Raw genomic sequence first — 17,846 nt, 5'->3', positions numbered from 1 at the left:
AGTCCACCCAAACATTATGAGCCCGGCGCTTCCAGCGCTGGGACTGGGCATATTTATGAGCCTGGTGCCACTGGCGCCAGGACTGGGTCCAAAAGGTCCCAATTGGGACTGGTTGGCACTCGGAACCTGGGTTATGGATCTGCTTCCAAGGGAGTTGGGAAAACCCTGACCTTTTGGAAGCAGAGATCATGACACCACTTTGATTTTCCATGGCGGTTCCTATGGCCTTCTGGATTCTGTAGTTCTATTCTAGTGGAGAGTAACCACCACTTCTCGAGTTAGCACCCACGTGGTGCCGGTTTCCCTCTTCAGGTGGGCGCCACTTAATACTGTTTCCAGTTTATTCACAGTTCGTGGAATATGGTGCAAAACTTGCCACTTTGAGATTCTCACCACTAAATACAGCCCGGTTCTCATTGGTTCTCCCCTTGACTTACCGGCTGTGATGAACCCTTTGGCTTCTTGGCTTCTTTGGGGTCAAGGCTGGCACCACGGGTGCGGGAGCCTCCTTTGCTCCGCCTTATCAGCATAGGCTTGCCTTGTGTACCGTTGACATCTGCAGCAGGACACTTGTGCTATTGTTCGCGGTCTTAGGTTCTCCTCCACGAAGGCTCCGCGGGACTGGGATGAAAAGGGCAAAGTTACTTCTCTCCTTGCCACCCTCTCGCTTCCCGCTGCCTTTCTCCTTCACTTGAACTGCTGCGCCGTATTAGCCATCTCTTCATGCTGTCTGCCGTGCTCACCTTTCTCGCCTTGCTCGTACTGTGCTTTCTTGCTCCACCTTTTATCCCTGTGGGGAAAAGGAAGGGCCGTCAGGTGTCTGTTATTTGAGTTAAGTGCCTGACTTTGCTTGACCCTTGAATCAAGTACATAGTTTTATTACAAGTCTGAAAACCAATATTCATGTCAAAAGGGAAAAGGGTTGGAGTGTGAGAATGTCCTATGGTATAGGATGGGGAAAAAGTGGTATTATAAGAAGGGGGTCGGTTGGTAGATTGGGAAGGACAAAGTGAGTAGGTTTTGTGGAATGGACGAGAATGACCGGGATGGAGAACAGAACATAGGGGATCGTGGGAACAGTGATAGTAGATTGGGTGTTTGAAGATGACAATCAGAGTGACGGGATTGGTAGTATTTTGTCTGAACCGAAGGGGAGTGCAGGAAATAGTGACCAGAGGGGCATGGAAAAGAAGGACACCGGGAGTATTCGGATAGTGAACAGGAAAACAGGGTTCTTGGGAGAGAAGGTTCCTGAACATGACAGGGTTTGAGATCCTAGGGGATTGGTTCTGTCTGGAGGGGTTAATGGGTTTGGGTAGGGGAGATTTAATGGGTGGAGGTGAGGCAGATGTAGTGTAGTCTACAAAGGCCTCTGAGATCTTGTACGCCTCCTCTTTCGGCCCCTTACCCAGGTGATCCTCCTTCGCTTGTCCACCCCCAGGGTTAGGAACGTAGAGCGGCAGCCCTCCCCTGGCCACCTCAATCAGGGCTTCCCGAGGTCTACCTGGGAGAAGGTTTCTCACAGAGGGGAGCGAGCGACAGCAGAAGAGGATTGCACAAGCATCTGAAGGAGCTGCCATATGCCGTTGAGTGGGAGGGAGAAAGCAACCGTACCAGGGCGCACTGGGTACTTTATCTGGGCCAAAGAAGGGGCTGAACAACTGAATACATATAATGAATGGGTCTGGAACCCGAAGGACATCATTGAGTGTGGAGAGAATTACCAAATATAACAAATATTGAGTAGCGAACAAACATTTTTTATGCACAAGTGAAATGAAAATACTGCACAAGTGGAGAGAAAGTGATGTGTATTTACGAGCAGAGTGAAATTAAAGAAAAAGCTTTTATGAACAATGTGAAAGCGAAAAGCCAAGTAAAAACCAGTAATGAGAATTGGTAAAGCACGTGAAAGGTGAATAAGAAGCACTATTGGTTAGTGTGAATGCAAGGTGACAACAAGGAATAAACGCAGACAAGTGAAGTCTGTGAAAAGCATGTGTAGGCAGAGCCAAGAGACTGCCAATAAGAAACAAGAGTGCAAATGGACTAATGTCACAAGTGCAGAGAGGAAACATATTGTGGCAAAGTAGGCTAATGAGAATCAGCTACCGTTATAAAGTGCCATGGGTTATCGGTTGTGTGACCTGTGATGGGTGGACCCTGTGGTCCGACAACTGCGCTTAGACCGAGAAACCCCTAATTGGAGTGAGCCAAGGAAAACAAAGAGATTGAAGTTGGTTTGTCTCATCAGTCTGGAAGTGACTAAAAGAGAAGGAAGAGCCAAGCGAAAGGATAGGAAGCCTAAATGATCACCATTCATATTGTATGTTAACAAGGTTGAATTAACTGTAAACTGTATTGAACTTGGGGAAGGGAACTCTGACATTATTTGGAACTGTGTTGAACTTGGGTAAGGGAACCCCGAGATTATTTGGAACTTTGTTGAACTTGGGGATGGGAGCTCCAAGATCTTTTTGTGGAACTGTTTTGAACCCGAGAATGAAGAAGATGAAAGGAAACCAAGAGCTAGATGAAGCTCAGAACTTTACTTTGAACACTGTTTCTTTGGTTGCTGACATCCCTACACATTGTATAGATTTAGTTGTGAGGGGAAGCATAGGTTGCAGCCACAGATGGAGACACAGACTATCCTTAGTTTCATTAGGTAGGGAAATCTCACCCTAGCATAGGGAAAGTTAGGCCTTACTCCATCCTGACATGTGAGAAATAAAAGCTACATTTTATAAAAGTGAATCTGTTGTCTGTGTCTTACTTCATGATGCCTTCACAGTTTCCAATTTACATGAGTTCCCAGTCTTATGGGTCCGGATCCCAGACCTGTGTATTTCTCTTGCCTTGGAACCGTTAGACCTGGTTTAATCTTCTGCCAGGTACTGTGGCCATGAAGATGATTTGGCTTGATCTTCATAAAAGGGCGCAGGTCTCCGACCCATGGGATTCGTCTCTTAGTATTGTAGCCTTGGTTCACTATCCTGCCAGGTATGGTGTTTATGAAGATGATTTGACTTGATCTTCATAACAGGGGTGCGCGTCCCAGACCCACAGGATTCTCTAGGCTTCTCTGTTCTCCCAGCATGCTGTGGCATCTCGGCGGCACTTGCATATCCTCAGCGAGTGGACCTTCTTGCAGCCACTTGGTCCCATGTCTTGGCTTGCCTGGACATTCACTGCTCTGCTTTGCCGGATGGTCTTTCTGTGTCAGAACTGGTAAGAGCCTCTCTGCCTGCTCATTAAGCTCTCTTTAGCTGCTCTAGTTCTCTGTTGAGCGTTCCCCACGCTCACAGATCCTCAAGGTAGGGCCTCTCTCTCCTTCCTGATTTCCTGCCATAGTTTTAACTGGCCTTTGCTCAACCAGCTCTTGAGAACAACTAGATTGTTCCTTCATGTTCTCGTGAGTGCTCTCTATGCTTCCGCATGGCTTCCTCGTCCCAGTACTGATCTTAAGATCTTCCAATGAGTTAATTGGTGTCTCCTTCATCTCAGTACTTACGGGATACATGCTCCTAGTACTTCCTATATTGGTGGTATGACAAAAGTACATATGAACACTAGGGAAAGTGTTGATGGCAAGGGGGTAGGAAGGTGTGTTAGGTTTAGGTGGGCTGTGGGAATACCATGTCACCGATAATCCCATAGGTGGCTTCCCTCCTCATGATATCCCCCCGCTGTGTACCACCCCCAGGGGGACTATCGGGTAGCAGCCTCACCTCCCTGGCCTCAGTGAAAGGGGCTCCACCTAGGGGTGAAGCGATGACATCCGGGGATTCGTCACAGTGCCCTTATGCACCCCTGCTTCAGACCTGTAGTAGTTTAATGTTATCTGTGAGTTTGTCCGTTTGATTTAATCGTACCACAATGGATGTTTGTGGAATTATGAGGCCAGAGACAGGATGATGCTGAAATTATATTTATTTCTGACTTTAAAGTGATTGTCCAATTTTAACAAACTTAAAATGTCTTGGCGGTTTCTTCACTGCTGGGGCTTCCTTCCCCAATACTTTACTGCAGAGAGGTGTCGTCTGTTATCTCGTGGTGTCAGGATAGGCCCACCACTGTGTTCTGACTCTGTTCCTCTCCTCAGCATCCTGCGAATACAACAGACAGCGTTAGTAAAAATGTCAGAGACTTTATACTTCCTCATAGATTCAAACCCCCACCAATCACCAGATTGGCCATTCATTGGCTGGGAAGGCATTGTCCTGCCTCCCTTAAAGCTGGGCTTCACCGCCGTCATATCCACCTACCCCTGCAGCACAGGGGAAAGTTTTATGGCGCTTTCATCAGCGTGGTTCGCCCGGCCCCGGGACCCGTGTGCATATGGGCGGGCCCAGGCGTTTGGATTCCCTCCCAATCTCAGCCGTGCCTTGAGGCAGGTGTGGGCTGTCTTCTGTCGGTGCTCTCGCCCTCCTACCAGTCCGGGCTGCAGACTCCACGAAGGCTGCCCTCCTGGGTTGGGTGCATAGCATTGTGAGTAACTGGCCATGCAGATGTCGAGGGGCTTCCCTGCAGCGTTTCCCTGTCGGGGTTGATTGTTGCACTCGTGTCGGGCTCCCTGCTTGTACCGCTCCGCATGTCTGTCCGGCCTGTGTGGGTTGTCTGCCTCCCCCGAATCCGTCGATGATACCTCCTTACAATGTTTCAGTATACAATTTGAGCACCATGGTCAGTAGCCCAACAGAATTCCCTAAATAGCTAGTTTCTTCTAGGGCTGGGCTATAAATCTGGTTTTGGAGATATACTGATATATTTTCAAAATCGATAGAGGATGAGACAATGGGGCTCATTCGGAGTCCGGCGGTAAAAATCTGGTATTACTGTGATGGCGGTCCCACCAGTTCCACCTCTGTGGGCCGCCGGAAACAAGCTAGTATTACACCTTCTTGTGAGTTTGTTTGATTTAATCGTACCACAATGGATGTGTTGGTATACAATTTGAGCAGCATGGTCAGTAGCTCACCCAGGATTTCCCAAGGACTTGGCTATATATCTGGTTTGGGAGATATACTGATATATTTTCAAAATCGATATAGGATGAGGCAATGGGGCTCATTCCGAGTCTCGCGGTAAAAATCTGGTATTACTGTGATGGCAGTGCCACAGGTTCCACCACCACGGGCCGCTGGAAAAAAGGTAGTATTACACCTTGTCGTCAAAGCGCCTCCCGTATATGCAGAACCGGTGCCACGGCCATCACGGTAACACTGGCAGAGACGGATGTACCGCCACAAAGTTTGTGAATGCCGGACATAGCAGCACCACAGAAACTGAGCAGTAAACACCGAAACCGTAAATAACGTGATCGCCGGGACAGGAAAGAGCCCGGCGGCCATTACAAAAATCACAATGCACTGCAATCTTCATGTGCTGGAAGCCATCCTGCCCTTCTGAGTGCCTAGGCTAATCAAGGGACATGACAGCCAGGATCCCGCAAAGCCGCCAGTGCAAGCCACGCTTTGGTGAGGATGAACTCATCATGATTGATTATCTCATTGTGGAGCATGCCGGGGGGCTTTTTTCTGCAGACCAGCGCTGCATCACGCAGCTCTAGAGGAAGGGAATCTGGGAGGAAGTTGCACGGAAGGTGACTGCTGTGGGGGTGACATCACGCAGTGTCAAGGGCTATCACAAGCGCTGGGATGACCTGCGCCTGAGTGCGCGCAATCTCCTTGCTGCACACTGCAGGCACTGCACGGCTACAGGTGTCAGACCATCCTCCCCCAGCAAGCTGCTGCCCTGGGACGTAGAAGTATAGCAGTGTGCTGCATATGGAGGGGATTGAGGGAGTCAGTACAGTGGAGGCGGGACCTGGGACACGTGTTGAGGCTGGTGAGTGCAGACAGTGCCCAAATGTAAAGCGCACACATGCCCACCCTGCCCCCCCACCTCCTGTACCACCACTGAACTGAAATGGCCATAGCACTGCCCACATCGCCCAGACCGACCCAGCACTAGCATGGGCCCCCGCACCTAGTCAATGTGGCGCAAAGCAAGTCACATGCCCTGACTCCCAGGCATGCCCCATACCCAACCACATGACAAGGCACCACACACTGGCCCACATCCTGACTGTGGGGAGCCCAAAACAAGGGTGCCTGTACGTTCACCGGCACACATGTCACTGGACCGGCACACACATGATGATTCCCCATTACACAGGCTGCCTGGGTTGCAGCGCCCAAAAGGCCTGTCCCTGACGGGAGCTGCGGCCCTGGCAGGCTGAGTTGCCATGGAGGCACTGGCACTGTTAACAAAGGTACCGATGCTTCCGTGTCCCCTTTCCCATATAGTACTATGGGACTCAATGGGAATGGGGATCAACAATATTTCCAGTGCCTGACTTCCCGGCCCCCGGACTTGTAATAGGACAATGGCACCGGGAAGTCAGGCGCTGGTAATTGTTTATGGGTCCGGCGGCAACCCGCTGATAGCACTGGCAGGGTTACTGCCAGACCAGTAATGAGGCCCAGTGTCACTTGCACACTGCATCACACCCACCCCCTGCAGGGACACCCATACACACCTGCATGGACCATATGGGTACGGCCCTGACCATGAACCCAGGCCCCCTCAATAACCAGCACCTGAGAACACTGATGAACAACTCATAGGGAGCCTCTACTGTCAAGTGAAAAAACAGAAACCATGGCGAATACACTGTGCATCTTGGCCGTGAGTACTGCATGTGTGCCTGCCGTGCTGCCACTGCCACCACAGCACAACACTGGTAGCCCTCACCTGCATGCACACATGTGCACCCACCCAATGGGGATTGCATGTCCCTTACATGACCCGCCAGCCCTACCACGAAAACCCCACAGACATCCTGGGCATGCAACCAGGTCACACATCGACTCCAGGCATCCCCCCCTAAACACCCTCTTTAAGTCACCCCTCATCACATACCAACTACCTGCACACGGGTAGACCGTCATGTTACTACCCACAGTCAAATGCGGGTGTACATGGCAGCAGTCCTAGCACAGCTGTAGCTACCCAACACATGCATGAGTTTGCCAAACCATGCAGCATTGCATGCCCCCACAATGTAATGCTTCACGATTACCAGGTTGCATGTAACTGTACAATTGTTAGCCAGGCAGGTCACTGACATCATGACTTTCATTGACCCACAGGCACATCATCTGACACGGACAGCAGCCATCCAGACACACCGAGGGGCACCGGGTGTGCAAGGTGGATGTCACAATGCCCGTCAAGGTCCCGTGGCAGCACATCCGGCAGTGTGCATGTCACAACTGCCATCGTGCACCAGGCAGCCCCTGTCGCGGATACCCCAGCTACCACTGTTGCGCCAGGCAGCGCCTGTGGCGGATAGCCCAACTGCCCCTGTGCACCCGTCAGCCCCTGTGGTGGATATTCCAGCTGCCCATGTGCACCAGGCAGCCCCTGTGGCAGATACCCCAGCTAGCCCTGTGCACCAGGTAGCCCCTGTGGCAGATACCCCAGTTGCGCCTGTGCACCAGACAGCCCCTGTGGAGGACACCCCAGCTGCCATGGACCATCTGGTAGTATCCGCTGAGGCACAGCCACACACAAGGGGAACGGCATGGGGACTGGCACCACGCCCACCCCACAGCCCGACTACCATGGCACTGACACCAGTGATGGGGATGCAGCTGAAGATGCTGGACTTCACACGGCGGACAACACCTATCACACCCCAGATATGGGTGAGACATTCCACCCCATGAGCCTATCAAGCCTACAGCGCTCACTTTTACTTCTCTGTCAGGGAAATGAATGTGCCTCTCAGGCGCATGGAGTAGGGTCAGGACAACCTCACTGCCCTAGTGCAGCAGCACCTGAGGAGTGCCACCTCATGAGGGAAAGCAACCAGGCCACTGGACGGCGAGTTGCCCGTGCACTTAGCTGGTCAACTGCGGCCACTGTACATTTGGCCAGGAGGGTCTGTGAGGGTAATAGCATCCAGTCTACTATAGCAGAGACAATGTCACTGGTCCTTCAGGCATGCATGGGCCGAATCGCCAGCAACCACACACCATTGGCCTCCACCAGCTCCACGCCCATGAGCTACCGGCCAGACAGCCCTAGGAGGCGATCCTTGCACCTGTCTGGCATGACACATAAGTCCACACATGGTGCCAAGCGTGGGCGCAAGTAGGGCATGACCATGGACATGGCAAGGATGACACATGGGTATAGAACACTTGCACCACGTGTGACTAGTTAGGTAGGGGCAGGGGGGAAGGTAAGTTGGGGAGGGGGAGGGGGATTGATAGCTGGGGGTGTTAATTGGGGAGGGGTTGGGGGAGGGAAAGTTGGGGAGGGGAAGGGGGATTGATAGTTGGGGAGGGGGGAGAGAAAGTTAGGGTAAGGGTAAGATGGGGAGGGTATTAATGGTCCACCTGCAGTTAAAATACTTGATTTACAATACACTTGGTTCTGCATATAAATCACGACTGGACATTCTGTTTCTGCGTAAGTATAAAGTGTTTTAAAGGAATGTGCTAAAAAATACGTGCCGCCAGTCATGAACCATGTGGTTGTGAGCAGGTTTGAAAAGAAGTTGTGTATCAGTGCATCACGTGCATGCTGAACAGGTGTCATAAGCCATGGCGTGAGGGGGTACCCGTAATCACCTGCATGGGAGTAACAAAAGGGATGGAGCATTGTGGTGGCAATTTCAGGTCAGTGAAGTGTGCATGTACCCATTTCCCACATTTACTTAACAGAAGACATAGCACATGGCACAGATTACCCTAGTGATTTCTGCAATGTCACTTGTAATGCCATAACCACATTCAAATGGTTGGTCACTCATTTGATCTGAGATTGTTCGGTGTGCTCACTGTCTGCAGTCATACATTGAATTGGCTTTGAATGCTTCTACGTGTACTTTTGCTGGTATGGAAACAAGGGTGCATGGCTGCCTACTAGGAGCCTTGTATCTGGTATGGTGCTAACCATCTTCCTACCCCACCTGCAGTGCCCAATAGGCCTGACACTGCTGTGCGCTGCTGCCCGGGTAGGCAGTGTGCTCACGGGAGCACCAGCAACTTTTTCAGCGGTGCCAATCCTCCCATGTCCATATCCACATTGCGTACTATGGCACTCCATGGTAAGGATGACTTGCAATTTACCAGCATCTGGCTTCCAGGGCCACAGCAACCTGTAAGGGCCCTGAGGCATCGGTAAACCAGGTGCATGTAAGGTGTCTGGTGTCCAGCAGAACCCCGGCAGGGGAACGTTCGGGCTTCCCGCAGGCCTCCGGATTTGGCCTATGTGCGTGTTCGTTTTGATATCTCTCACATATTGAGGCCCAATCCCCCTGCATTGTTCCTTCATGTTGTGTGTTTTGCTTGCTTCACCATGCCATTCTGCAACTTCTGAGAGCTCATATGTCAATTAGCATGTCTGCGCTCACAGATACAATTTGTATCATGATGCACACAAATGTGCATCAATTTCAGATATATGTATATGTCTGCAGTGATACGCTTATCGTTCATCCCACATGATGCAGCATGGGTGTTGTTGTCATTCATTGTCAGGATTGGGTACTGTTTGAAGTGGGTATATGCTCTGTAATGTGCACTTGGTACTTGCTGATCAGTTGTTTAGGGGATGGCGGGTTGCTGATAGGCATGGCGACAATTGCCTTGTTCCCTTTGCAGGGTTGTTGACTGGGAGTTTTGTAGTAAGTTTTTCCTCACTGATTCTCACACACCTTGACATGTTGGCCTATGCCTCATGGTGTCCTTCAATGCCCATTGCATCAGCCCATACCTTGTCCCTTGATATCTTGTAATTTGCTCATCAATGCCATTCATTCATATGTGCCACATTCAGGTCCACATACATGTCACATGCATATGGGTATGTTCTTCTGTGGCAGGCATGTGTATTGGCTACATGCTGTGGGGTTCACTGCTGATGGTGTGTAGGATTGCATTCATTTGACTTGTCTGTGACGCATGCAGTGGTTGATGTGCACATTCTTTTAGCAGGCACTTTTGTAGGTTGTGTGGTGTATTCTGGTAGATGTTGTACATTTGTGTTGCCTCAATGACTCCTAATTGATAGGGATTGGGTGTGATCCATATGCCCGTTTGGTACACGCATTCCATGCCTTTGAAATCAGGGATGCAATGTATGTGTGTTAGGTTGCATTTGCCACATGCTCTGCTGACTGTGTATCTACCCCCTCCACTACACAGAGGTCATGCATTGGTCATTCTACTCACCCAACAGCCAGGTGCACTCTGGTGAGTGCCTATTTACCCCACCACACTACACAGAGGTCATGGTTTGGACATTATACTCACCCAACAGCCAGGAGCACTAAGCTGAGGGCTTATTTAACACCCCCCCCAACTACACAGAGGTCATACATTGGACATTCTACCAGGTGCACTCTGCTGAGTGCCTATTAACCCCCCCCACACACACTATACAGAGGTCATGTATTCGACATTCTACTCACTCAACAGCCAGGTGCACTCTGGTGAGGGCCTATGTACCCCCCCACACTACACATAGGTCATGCATTGGACATTCTACTCACCCAACAGCCAGGTGCGCTCTCCGGTGTGCCATAATAATAATAATAATAATAATTTGGAACTTATATAGCGCTACGAACCCTCAGGTATCTGAGCGCTGCTTATTATTACCCACGGTGTGTGGTGCTCATTTATCGACCTCGGAAGGATGAAAGGCTGAGTTTGGCCTTGCCGGGATTCGAACCTGTGTTAGCAGGCTCTGCACGGATGTCAAAGCGAGCGCTCTACTCGCTGTGCCACTTGACCGGCTATGTACCCTGGCAACATGGAGTTCTGCAAGACCACTGAGTCGTGGGTGGATCCAGGAAACCGTGTACAACAATGGGTGATTAATGGTTCTGCATCACAGACCAACTGCACATTGAGGGAGTGGAATTGTTTGCGGTTTCGATAGACTGCCTCAATGGCATGTCTGGCCACCAACTCCACATGGGTGCAATCTAACGCACCAATGCAATTGGGCATGCCTGACAGGGCATGGAAGGCCAATTTGGTGGCATTAACCAGGGCAGGGGTTCGGGGTATGGTGATGATTCTGCCACACGGTGTAGCAGTGCATCCAGGACCTGGAACAAGACCCTTCAAAAACAGGGTTGTGACAGCCCATGCAGCTCACCTACGGTGTGTTGGTATGTGCTGGTTGCCAGGAAGTGCAGTACCAACACTACCTTCAGCAAGGGGGGGATTGCAGTCCATATATTTATCAGGCTGTTGATGTCATCATGAAAGAGGTTGACAATTGATGTTATGGTCTCCCTGTCAAGCCGGCACAAGGTGTGGATTTGGCTTGGGGTCAGGTTCCAGGGCATGGGCCTGATGCAGGGTATTGGTGGCTGCCTGCTGGATGCTGCCTGCTGGCCACTGATGTTATGCATGGCCAACTGATTCCTCATTTGCCTCCGCCACCTCTTCTGCCTCTCTGCTGCTTCATCCTCAATCCCCCCTTGCAGGTTCCCCAGCCCAAGTGGTCAATGGCGTGCAGCTGGACTAATTTTGGACACCTGTGGCCTGTTTGCCATCATGGTTGTGTTGGGATGGGGTTTGGTGGGGATGTGGTCCTTTTGTACATTCCCAGTGGCCAATGGTGTGCAGTTGTGCTGATTTTGGACACCTGAGGCCTGTTGCTGCCCACCTGGCACTGTTTAACGCCAGATCCGCGGTGCCGGTATTACAGGCGCATTATTCACAGTGCAACCAGCATTTTTATGGCAGTGTTTCCATGTAGGCGGTACTCTGAATGTGCCCGTACTACGCTGTGCTGGTAATTCAGGAGAAGAATATTATCAAGTGAAGAACAATGTTTGCGGAAACCCCAACTGATTTGGGGTATGTATCTGATCGTAATGTGCCATTTTAGTCATTTCTTTTAACAATATATTTTTTTAAATAAGATTTTGGACAGTGCATAGCAAGGAAGTTCTAGATACTGGGACCTTATAAGGATAAGATAATGTTACCAATTAGGCACTATATAGTGCGCACGCTTAACCAATAGTGTAATAGAGGTTGTAAAACACAAAACCTCTATTTCTCTGCCTCCCTTCTTATGTATCCTTTGCAGGTGGGACTCTGTGTAGAGAGAACTGTACCTCTCACAGAGATATTGTTGTGACAACAACTACAAAACATGTTTTGGCCCTGAAGAAAGTGGGTTCACCACCATCTCCACTAAAACCAGTAGGCCAGATGTGGCCCCTCTTTTTTTGAGAAAAGTAGATATAAAGAGAAGGGGCTAACATTTTGTGAAGCAAATCGTGCAAAGCATTTTAGCTTAAACACCCAGAAAAGGTGCAGGCACAACTGTGTTGAGAACAGTTGCGCGTTTACAAACAGATTGCGTAGAAAGGATATGGTCTCCACTTTTTCCTTTCTTTTTTTTAAAGAATACCCAAGTTTGGGGTCTTGAAGAAAAAATAAAATTAAAAAAAAGCTTTTAAATTTCCATGTGTGACAATACTGAGTTGAGAATAAGAATAAAGACAAAAAATTCATCAGCAATGTATCTGTCACACAGATCTTTAAGTTGGTGAAACTATTGATGAATAGCGTGAGATAGGGCCAGTTTCTCTCCCTATCCCCTAACCCTAGATAAGCAGCTCGTCAGCAAATCCTAGGGATAGTACCATCACAGGGCTTTAAGAAGAAATGTTGGAGGGCAAGTGTAGTTGTAGGCTACATGATTGGTAGAAATTCATGAATAACTCTCCAAATTGCTAAATACCTGTGATTTCTGTTGTGTAACAAATGTATAGGGGAAGTTCACAGTAGCATTCCCCACTCTGAGTTCAATAAGTGTGTTTCTGTATATAAGATTCCCATTCTCCCTTAAAAGCACCTCCAACCATGTCAAAGTTATAAGGTATATTATTCTCTATGCGCCAAAAAGCTTTTTCATCACTTTCAGCAGCCACATTTATGAGGTCACGCCAACACTATCATTGTTTCCCCTTTCTTGAAGCTGTGCAGTGTAAGGTTGGCAAAGAGGGAAGCTGAGACAAGGATGGCATGTTTGTGGTTATAAACTTTTATTGATGTAAAATAAACCCTCACTATCCCTATGTCTAAGAGGGGGTTCTCTGCCTCAAACTAAAACTAAAGCATTTGTCAGAATGCCTGTCCAAATAAAAGTCTGCCGTTCTGTGTCACATACTACACTGCAAAACTAATATGATCCAACAGAAAGTTACTTCTCCAGGAGAATGACTCCTTTCTCCTGGTATATGGGTGACGTTCTCAAAATGTTCTCTTGCGAGAAAGGTATCAGGGGGATTGACTCCCTTTGCCTGGCTTGCAGCAATCTAACAGAAAGTTCTCTCTCCAGGAGAATGACTGCCTTCTCCTGGTATACGGGTGGTGGTCCCAAAATGTCCTCTTGAAAACAAATGCCAGAGGGAATTACTCTCTTCCCCTGGTACTGGCCTGCACTTTCAATACAGTTCACAACAGTCCCTACCCTTGTACTATTTGTTCGCTTCCTGTTATCCTAGTGTATATATGTGCTTAACCTGTAAATTGTCATACACCTTGCTGTAAATATGTATTCACTGTCCGCAACTATTTTCTGTGTGTAACCTGAAACATTGTAATTTACCTGCATAATGTGGCCAGTACCTCTGGGTTTGCGCTATAGAAATAAACAAACAAACAAACAAGGCCAGGCGGAATGACTCTTTTCCCCTGGCTTCTCTTTAGCATACTTGAAAGGATTTGGTTTTCTAAGCAGGAGAATGTCTCCCTTCTCCTGGTGTTTAAGAGTTATTTTCCGACTTGGGTTTTACTATGGCGCTCTTGTCGAGAGACATATGAATATGTCACTAGTGGCAACTGCCCCTCCCCTGCCCCGATATAATAAAGGTGAGAAAGGCTATGCATTAAGGCAACCATACCGGTCTGGTCCCTGATCAATACAGGAAGAGCTGAACTTAATGTAACTAAAGATGGCAAAGAGTAAGCAGACCTGCTGTTAGACTCACATACGTACATGCAATAGACATGAAGCAAATACACACTTTACATGAAGAAACGTAGGCCTTAGGTCAAACGTGCATTTAGACACAAAGAATATCACTTGCACCATAAAGACATGAAGAATATAACACAAGCAATGTATATGCTAAAATACAGCACAAACGATATACGTAAATAGTTTATTAACATAGAAACGCAACAGTAAAAAGCTGCCATCTTTGTTAAAATGGATTTCGCAACACGCATTGAAATGAATAGAGGCCATGAAGATTCATGGAAACTTAAAACTGCTGAATTCAATTATAGTACATGTTCGTGCGGGCGCTGGCAGTGGCAGCCTGGTGTGAGAGGTTAGAAATGCAAGGCGGACAAGCAGATAGAATTTTTCACAAGTAGCCATTTTATTAAATAGTAAGGGTGTGATAAACGCCTCACTTTCCCAACCCTACCAAGGGTTTCCCTACCTATTAAACTAAGACTAAAGGAAAACACTCTAATAAAAGATATCTGTCCCTCACACTTATAGATATAACAAAATCATATAGGTATCATATGGCCATTCAACCTCAACAAAATAACATTTATATTCAAACATAGACTTTGTAACCATGCATCCTTGTAACCAGGGTCGGATCCCCCTCCCCAGGATTAATGCAGGATTTTGTCAACTCAAAGTTCCAATCAAGAAATGTATTTTCAATGGACACGTTCTGTTTCAAAGGCAACACAAAGTTCCTTTCACACCATCAGTCTTTCACTTGATACTTGGGTTGTCTTATTGCTAGAACACAATTTATCACTTTTCAAAATGAATGTCCAGAGTTTCCACAAAACCAAAAGGACGTTGTCTTCACACTTTGAGCCAGTACTTAATACAACCTCTCCTTTTTGAAGAACAACTACTTTGACAATTCATCTTGATAAACAATAATGCTTTGTCAGGATGGTTTTACTGCAGTTCATTACAACACATTAGTGGACTTGCCACTGTCTTTTCACCACAACCTTCTTCCACAATGCAGTACTTAAATTTCTTCTTAGTGGTCCACTAACCTGCCAGGACTAACCTCTAATTGTCCCTTTCCTGGTATACTCACCTGCCAGGATAAAACTCCTACCACTACTACAAGTACTCTGTAGTGAGACTTTCAACAACTTTGAGATTCACAACTTCTTCCATAAGTGTACAATACAGATTAAAACAGTTTGTTCTACCGATTTGGTTGCCACATACAGTGCAGGTTATGTTCCTCTACCCATTGATGATTTCTACAAGGAGGACTTCTCTCCTGCCACCCTTGGGTTCCTACTATCACACCAGTTAACTTCTGGTAATGTCTCTTGTTCAAATTTCTCTCTTTAGGAAAGATGTTTCCCCTTTTATTTAGAGTTGCCCTTTGGCTTAGGCAATGCTGGTTGTTATCTTGTTCACATATTGCATCCTCTTTACTTTGGCAATGATGGTTATAGTCTTGTGCAAATATTGCCACCTCTTTACTTTGACAATGATTTATACAATTTTCTTTAAATATTGCCTCATATTTACTTTTGCAATGATGGTTGTAGCATAGTTCAAATATTTGTCACGCCCCCGTTAGCGAAACAACAAACACTTCAGGTTCCCAGACAGACTAGGTCCCACTTACCTATGCAGGGCTGCTGACGGCGAGTGGTCGACAGCACTTGGCACTCTCGGAAGGACCTGCGTCCAATGCGCCCGGTGCGGTCCCCTTTCCTACATTGGCGAATGCCGTGGCGGCTTGCCACCGGGCGCCCGATGCACCGGCACCACTGGGCTCGTCACGCAATTCGCCACGTGACCAGGAAGGAACCTGGTCGGAGCAGTGAGACGCGGAGCATGCGTCACGTGACTGAATCATGTGATCACCTTCGTATTCAAAAGGAACGTACTGACTCACATTCAGCGCTTCACAGCTGACTTTGTTGGTCCTGTTTGGCGTTCTCACAGATTTTGTTGCTCTTGATTATCTCGACCACAGACTGCTTCCCGGATTCCTCTTCGCTTTCCTTTTGTACTTCTACATTTGTTCTGGCGACTTACTCAGATTTTTGACCTCGGCCTTCCATTGGAATTGTTATTGGATTTTCCTCTGCATTTGACATTATCTCTTGGTGCTCTTACCTCGGATTGTTTACCGGACTGATTTTCGCCTCTTCTGGCTCTGCCTTTGGCTCATGTTTTTCCTCCTGCATCAGGTGTTATTACCACCCAACTAGAGTGCCATCCTGTGTAACAACTGTCGCCTACCGCCGTCGACTACTGCAGACCCCTGTCCATTCAACTTATCCTGGGTACCCTGTCACCTGTATTGGGTAAGCCTTCTGTAGTGATATTGTATTGCTCTGATTGGGATTGCTTCCATTGTCTAACCTGGTTGCTTGCCTTACAGTGGTCAGGGGGGTCTTTCCGGCGTTCCTGGTTCCAGGCTGACGGCACTCTACACCTGTGGCCTCAAAGATTGCACGAGCAGTAATATTGCTATTTTGCTCGTGTGTGTCACGGCTCGCTCCCTTCGCTCCCGTTCCCGTCACTTGGGGGCATGATTTGGGGTTTTTTCCCTACTGGACATTTCCTCCGAACCTTATGCTACAGTGCTGTGATGAATTGGGAGCGCTAAAACCTTATTTTCCAAGTTACTTCCCTTCCGGATCCATTCCAGGTTTTTGGCAGCCAGCATGCTACGTTAATCTAATGACTATGCTTCCCAGAATGCCTGGCACACTGCCTCACCTCCTCCCTTGCAGGACAAGGTTGGGTGGAGGATAGGCAACACCTGTGGCTGCAGGTGCAGCAGGCAGCACACCTGAGGGGTGTGCTCGTTAAGGAGCTTTAAAAGCCTCAGTTTACTTCAGTCCAGCGCTGGTCATTGATGCAGTGTTCCTGTTGTGACTGGTCCCTTGTTCTTGGTTCCTAGTTTTTGTGCCTGGTTCCTAGTTCCTGTTTCTTGTTCCTCTGCCCTGGATTTCGAATTTATGTGCTTAATTGATTTCTGCTTTCTGGATTTCCCTTTCTGTCTTCCTCTGTCTGCAGGCAGCCTTTCTCTGTGCTTTACCCTTTGATGCTGCCCAATTTGCCTGTGCTCTCTGTTTCTTTGAAGCTGTCGTTTGCTACTGAAAAACTTGATGCATTAGTCTTTCCCTTTATAGATTTAGCTTCCTGCCTTTTCTCCTTAGATGGGTGGGAAAGGTTTCCTTTTGTGATATCATTTTCCCTGCTCCTGATCCTTACTTTCTATTGGGTTCCATTCCATGTTTTCCATTGCACTTCTGCATTTATTTCCCATTGATTATTAGGTGTGGGGTGCTGTTGTAACTAGTCCCAGTGTGAATGCCCTTTGTTTTCCTCACTATTCTATTATCACTATTCCTACTTGCCCCTTGACTAGGGTTTTATGTATTTAATTTTCCTCCACCCATTGCTGTCATAGCCTTCAGGGTCCCTGTTTGATCAACTGGGTTTGTGGGTTTACTGACATTCAAGTGGTCGTTCCGGTCCTCGTGAGTACTGTTTCTAAGTTCCTTATTCAGTATCATCCAGAGTGTCAGCTCACAGATCCTGTCCTTGCTTGCCCTCTACGTGGGCTTAGCGCTGTCAGTATCTGTAATAGCATAGTGGGTAAGGAGTTTGTCGACTTTCCTTTCAGTCATAAGGAGGTACTAAGTGCTTACCCCACATCCCTTTTCTTATATTGATATTATTGTTTCACTCTATTTGCACTCCTGGGTTTTAGTATACACGAGTCTTGGGTATTGCATGCACGTTGTTAGATTCAAAGTTGTTCACTGTGT

This window comes from Ambystoma mexicanum, chromosome 2p (assembly GCF_040938575.1).
Source record: "Ambystoma mexicanum isolate Mex_15411 chromosome 2p, UKY_AmexF1_1, whole genome shotgun sequence".
Classification (NCBI taxonomy): Eukaryota; Metazoa; Chordata; class Amphibia; order Caudata; family Ambystomatidae; genus Ambystoma; species Ambystoma mexicanum.
Note: the sequence above shows the minus strand (reverse complement) of the source record.